Consider the following 6815-nt stretch of genomic DNA (forward strand, 5'->3'; position numbering starts at 1 on the left):
AGAGCACGTTTGTGAGCTGGATGCTGTTGGGAATATGAGATTAAAGTCCTGCAGTGGACACCTTAAAGGCTCTGGATAAACACAGCACTAAATAGACCACAGCAAGAGTGAAGGAATCTCCTCCAGCCTCCCCTGCTGGGGTTGATTCAGTGCTGAACTGAAGGAAAAAAAAACCCAAAACGTTGTTTTTCTTAATTTATTCTGCTATTGCCTGTCTTGGATCCACTGAAGTCAAATCTTTTCAGGGGTACTAATTGGGATAATAATAACTAAAAATTACTGCTCACCAGAGAGCAGAACTTCCCCCCAGATCTTTCACCTATTCCAAATCCTGGATTTTACATAAAACCTGATGTGGCTTATTGGCTGTTTTTCTCCTTGGGAATTTCCTAAGAACAGCTGAAGACACACAAATAATTCCAGCTGTGAGTGGTGAAAAGGAAAGAAACAGAACACACCACATTTGGTCTTTGCAGAAGATTTTGCAGTGAGTCTTCTTTTCCTTTTTTTTTTTTTTTTTCCCTCAACATGGCTCATGTGTTTGAAGGAAACATTTGTGAATCTGGACTTGATCCTCCTAAAGCTGCAGGATATAGGAATTGTATCAGAGTGTAAAGGAGATCAGAGGGTGCAGTGAGTGTGTCATGGTCTTACCAGCACCAGGAGGTCTCAGGAAAAGGTGATTTTGTGTGGCACATCCTGATGATGGTGGATGCACTTTGTCAGGGTTGATTTTAGGAATGGAATCGTAGAACACTTTGAGTTGGAAGGGATCTTAAAAACCATTCAATGTTGCATTTGTACTTCTGAATGTTTGTGTTTGAAAGGGAAGGGTGTGGAATGATCCTGAAAGAAGTCCAAGAATATGAGCAGGAATGGCTCGTGAGGCACAGCTGCCATCAACAGCCTCTTCTGCTTCTCCATTGTCCAGCCTGGCTCCAAACTTCTCCTGCCTTTGATCCCACTGCAATCCCCAGGTGCCTCATCATCCAGAGAGAGCACAAAGCACTTTAATGAAGTAATTAACGTCCTTCTCTGATCACTTTACGTGCAGCTCAGCACAGGCTCAGTAGTGTTATTGTGGATGATGGGAAGAGTGAGGTGTAACCTGTGCTTTAATCCCAATTGATCCCACACTTCCCATAAAACGTGGAATTTAAGAAATTACTCTCAAGAACCAGCTCTAAGTCTAGTCTTAGCCTTTCTTTCTGATTTCTTGCTTTGCTGCTTTGTTATATTTGTGATGCAGATCACATCCCAGTGTGAGCTGGGATCCAGCTGGGAATTCCAGGGCTGGATCTGGCCCCTAAGAGAATTCCCTCTAACTTGCGTTTGCCTTGGAAAGATGGCTGTGAAAGCAATCCATGAAGTCCACCAGATAAACACATCCTGTGATTTCTCTGGATTACACCTGGCCAGAAAAGAAAGGTCAGTGTTTGTTTTTATTCCATCTGTGGAGATTCTGAGAAAGGGTCCCAGTATTGACAACCAAGCGGCGCCACCAAAGAAGTTGGATCCACTTTTATTGTGAAAAATAGATTTTTTTCTCCTGTTTTTCTTCCAGTTCGGAGCAGCCTGTTTTGGTAGCAGTGGCCAAAGGCTCTGGAGTGTTGGTGGTGACTGACGTGAAACAAATTTGTGGTCTGAGCCCATTTCCCAGTACACTCAGGGGCTGTGTCATCCTTAACATCTTTAATTGTGCGGGGGTTCAGCAGAGAAGCCTAACCCTGCTCTGGTGCAGGGGTTAATTAATGGTGTTCTGCAGAGCAGACGCAGTGGTTGGGAAGTGGGAAGAGGCACGGTGCTCTGACCCTGATTAAGTGTGGATTTGTGGAGAAAGCCATCCCCATTTCTGAACCTCGAGGAAAACCAAAGCAAACCAAATAAAGGAAAGCAAAGAGAATCACAGAATCATTTTCAGCTGGAAAAGAGCTCCAAGATCACTGAGTCCAACCATTCCCCCAGCACTGCCAAGGCCATGACTAAACCCTGTCCCCAAGTGCCGAATCCACACATATTTTAAATACCTCCAGGAACGGCTGCTCAACCACTGCCCTGGGCAGCCTGTTCTAGTGCCTGACAACCCCTTCAGGGAAAGCATTTTCCCTAATATCTGACCTAAAGCTCCCCTGGCCCAGCCTGAGGCCGTTCCCTCTCCTCCTGTCCCTATTCCCTGGGAGCAGAGCCCAATCCCCCCGGCTGTCCCCTCCTGTCAGGAGCTGTGCAGAGCCACAGGGTCCCCCCTGAGCCTGCTTTGCTCCAGGCTGAGCCCCTTTCCCAGCTCCCTCAGCCTCTCCTGGTGCTCCAGACCCTTCCCAGCTCTGTTCCCTTCTCTGGACACACTCCAGCCCCTCAATGTCCTAAATAAGTTCCTTTTCCCCTTCTCCTATCCCAAGGCTGGGAAAAGGTGGAATGTAGCTGTTCAAGCCTGATTTTGGTTTTCACCCCAGTCTGGGGTGTTTTATCCTCATCCAGATTTGCCCTAGATTTACCTCCCAGGACAGCTGAGGTTGGATTTTATCCCCTGGTTCTTTGGATGGGTGGTGTAGTTAATGGCTTATGTCCTCAGGCCACTCATGGATTGTTGTTGGGTTTTAGGGAAACCATAGTGCCAGTTTTCAGCTTATTTTTTCTACCTCTGTCAAGGTAGGGATTGAAGCTCTCGAGACAGGATTTCACATTCAGGCTTAGATGTTTATTTTTTCTTATCAATGTTACAGTCTCACAGCAGTGAGTTCTGCAGTCCTTCATTAACAAGGCACAAAATTGCTAGCTATCTTTCATTACAAGGCCTGTTAAGGCTAAACTGTCTAATTAAGAAATGACACCTAAATTATTTTCACTTTTAATTCAATAGCTAATCACTCGAAGTCCAAAAAAAGGACTTTTCTGTCTAATTACAAAAAACCACACAAACCCATGAAGAAGAAGGAAGAAGAAGGTGAAGAAGAAGGACAAGCCTCTGCCCTAAAACCTCCATCTTGCTTTATATATATTACTATATTCTAAAACCCCAAACTGTAAATTTTCCACCCTTTTCTGTGATATTACAGACTTCTATTCAAACTCCATATCCACAATCCCAGTTCTGTCATTCCATTTTGGAAGCCTTCTCCATGGCCTCAGGCCAAATGCAGTGTTCTCCTGGGGGTCAGCGCCTGTCAACACAGAAAGTCTGAAATTCTCAGCAGCCAGAACTCCAACAGCATAGGATTTAGGTGATAGAATCAATGGTTTGGGTTGGAAAGGACCTCAGAGGTCATCTTGTTCCATTCCCTGCCATGGCCAGGGACACCTTCCACTATCCCAAGCTGCTCCAAGCCCTGTCCAACCTTGGACACTTCCAGGGATGGGCAGACACAACCTCTGTTCCAGGTGCAGATGATGTTTGCATTGCATTCATCTTGGAAGGCTTTGCACCCCTCAAGCCTTGTGAAAACAGAGGTTGGGAACACCTTTCTTTTGGCCCAGATTTTCCCAGGAGCTTTTCCAAACCATTAAGTTAGGAGTCAATGTTAGTAATACTCCTCCTCACCCATTTAGCATTTGATTCATAACAAAGATAAAGGATTTAGTGCATTGAAGAGACTTTAAGCCTCCTTCTGACAAGTCAGTTGTCTTGCCTCAGTTTCCCCAATGTGAATAAAAAGTCTGTCACTCCTGGTTTTCTAATAGCCATGATTTTATGGGCCTTTGCTTTATTGTCCTTAGCAGCTTGCCTGCTGTGCCAGAAGTGTTTCAGGCCCTCAGCACTCCACACTTTGTGGTGACAAATACTTCGTGGACAAGGGCACTAAAATTCCAGCAAATTAGCTGATTCCTGTGTCCTGCCCCATTATTTCAGGAATTATTTCTCTGCTGTTTAGCACTTTTAAAATAAATTGATTCCACTGGTGGCCAAAGGCTCCCAGCCAGTGTTTGCCAGTGGAAGAGAAGGACTCAGCCCAAAATAGAGTCGTATCTATTTTGAGAATTTGATTTCTAGTTTTAATTAAAGCAACCTTCAGATGGTCAAAGAGCCCTGTGGCTTTGCAGCAAGTACAGGAGGTTCCTGCTTCAGGGGTTGGAGAGCTGAGCCCTCCTCTGAGGCACAGCGGTGGGATGGGGATGCTTCCAGGGAGAGGTCATCCACACATCCCGAGGGAGCCGGGTTTGTGGGCTGGCTCTGACCGCCTGAGGTTGGCCGGGAGGGGGAGGAGGGTTTCTGGGATGGTGTCATGAAGGGAGGTGGGACAGTCACCGAGGGAGGGTGACAAGCCCTTTGTGACACGCACGAGGAGGGCAAAGTGATTTGTCACAGCTTTGGGACGAGGGGGAGTGCAGAGGGATCCTTTGTGTGGTGTTCCAGCCGGGAGGGTATTCCACTTGGGAGGGAGCCCAGCGGCTTTAGGAACGTCCTGTGACAGAACCCAGGAGTCATCTGCTTCTCCTGGAACGGCCCTGGCATCCCTGGCTGCTGGGTTTGGAACCGCTCGAGGTCATTCCCGCGGGATGGACGGGACACAATCCCTGGCTCCCGGCCACCCGGCCAGAGACCGGGGCTGTGCTGTGTCACTGCCAGTGGGGACACTCGGGTGACAAACAGCCAAAGGCTGAGGAGTTTTCTGGGGGGAAAAAGCCCCTGGAAGCAGCGCAGGAGAGGGGAGGCTGAGGATTTGATGGGAGGGAAATATCCCATGGAAGCAACACTGGAAAGGGGTGGCTGAGGATTTTTTGGGAGGGAAAAAGCCCATGGAAGCAGCACTGGAGAGCCTGAGGATTTGATGGGAGGAAAAGAGCCCCTGGAAGCAGTGCAGGAGAGGGGAGGCTGATTTGATAGGAGGGAAAGAGCCCATGGAAGCAGCCCGGGAAAGGGGAGGCTTGAGGATTTTATGGGAAATAACCCATGGAAGCAGCACTGGAGAGCCTGAGGATTTGATGGGAGGGAAATAACTCATGGAAGCAGCACTGGAAAGAGGAGGCTGAGGATTTTTTTGGGAGGGAAAGAGACTATGGAAGCAGTGCTGGAGAGCCTGAGGATTTTTTGGGAGGGAAAGAGCCCATGGAAGCAGTGCTGGAGAGCCTGAGGATTTTTTGGGAGGGAAAGAGCCCATGGAAGCAGTGCTGGAGAGCCTGAGGATTTTTTGGGAGGGAAAGAGCCCATGGAAGCAGTGCTGGAGAGCCTGAGGATCTGTGGCAACACTGCCGTGCCTCTGCCACATGTGGCTGGGATGGACACAGGGGCATCCAGCTGTTGCTCTGCTCGGGAATGCTCCCTCCAGCTGTTCCTCCTCACTGGCACGGACAAACCCAGCCCTCACCCTCCAAATGGATCAATATTCCTGGCCTCCAACTCCCATTCCTCAGGGGCCCCTTGACCAAGGTGGCAGTGGGGAAATTAGCTGGGTGGATATTTTGTTTTATGATGAGGATATATTTGTATAGTGACACGTTCAGGTCTCAAATAATGAGCTCAGATTTTTCTCCCCACCCCCCTCCTTCCCCGTTCTCCTTGCTTTCCAGGGAATGCTGGCAGGTTTGGCTCTGTGCATCATACCACAAAAATCTCACTCCTCCAGAAGAAGGCTAATACACGGAGGAGCTTTCTACCAGGCTGATGTATCCCACATGCTTTCTATCTCAGCTTGGATTTCTTCAGGCCAGACAAAAGGATCAAAGATAGGGAGGGGCAGGGCTGGGGGGAGCTTTAATCCTTGCAGCCGTGGGGAGCAGGGCAGCGGAGCAGGGCTAGAAAGGCTCAGACGTAGCCAAATTTAAGAGCTGGTATTTATGAGCTGTGCCTAGAAATTGCCTCTGAGGATTGCAGAGCAGCTGGTGTCCCTTTCAGCTGACATTTGTACGGCTGGAGCACAGCACAGGCATGAGCAGGAAAGACAAATCATGGGCGGAATTGGTGGATGCAGGAGCAGGAAATTGGTGCTGTGTGGTCCAGGTTGCCTTTTAATGGGTTTATGTCATGTTATCTGCGTGGAGCTAAGGCAGGTATTAATCCCAAGGCTGAAATGCTGCTGGGACGGGAGGGAATTTAAATGTCTTTAGCTAAATCAATCTTCAAGGGACACCAGAGAGGGTCTGCTAAGGCTGTTCACCTTTCAGCAGGTGAATATCTGAGATTCTGCCATTCTTCTCCAGCTCTGAGGATGTCCTGCAGTCAGCTCTCCATTTGGATGAGTTACCTGGGAAGGATCATGAGTGGAATTCCAGCAACAGAAAGAAGGATGTCTGCAGGAGGAGCTACCCAAGAGTAGTAATTTAAAATATATTCCAACTCACAAATATTTGAAGGATTTTTCCAAACATAACTCACAAGGGTTGCTGTGCTTATTAAATGCTTGTTAAGAAACTTCACAGTGCCTTGTCTCTGAGTTTTGACTGGGAAACCTTAACACCCACTCAGTAACATTTCACATTCCAGGCTCTGGATTTTAAGGCAGTTTAATGTATTCAGGGGACTCCAGGAAAGAAGAGAAGCTGGTGACAAATGAAGATCATCCTGGTGGCACACATGCCCATCTCCCATAACTGTCCCCTAGTGAAGAGATTACTTTTCCTGGCCGCTCAGAAAACCAAATAAAACAGGTTTTATGCTGAGGTGCCATGTGAGGGTGAAGGATTCAGCAAGGCACTGTTGTCCCCAAGTGGGCAATGAGGTAACATTGCTAGCAGGGATTGGGAAAAGACATTATTTCCTTTAAATATGGTGGATTAGGCATGTCACTGCTTCCCACAAATGGCCAGTAGCTCTTAGACTGTAGTCTGTGCCTTTGAATATTTTTATGTGACAAAGGATTGTATCCCATGGATACACTGGATCA

General features: G+C 47.8%; 1 long non-coding RNA gene across 1 annotated transcript; it reads left to right on the plus strand.

Annotated features, from left to right (window-relative positions):
• The first annotated feature begins 3136 nt into the window (after positions 1-3136).
• Positions 3137-6266, plus strand: LOC137485569 (uncharacterized). Its single transcript, XR_011005386.1, has 3 exons — positions 3137-3375; positions 5503-5598; positions 6133-6266. It is a non-coding gene; the product is annotated as an uncharacterized lncRNA (long non-coding RNA).
• Positions 6267-6815: the final 549 nt, after the last annotated feature.

The sequence above is a fragment of the Anomalospiza imberbis genome, chromosome 1, assembly GCF_031753505.1.
Source record: "Anomalospiza imberbis isolate Cuckoo-Finch-1a 21T00152 chromosome 1, ASM3175350v1, whole genome shotgun sequence".
In the NCBI taxonomy this organism is placed as follows: Eukaryota; Metazoa; Chordata; class Aves; order Passeriformes; family Viduidae; genus Anomalospiza; species Anomalospiza imberbis.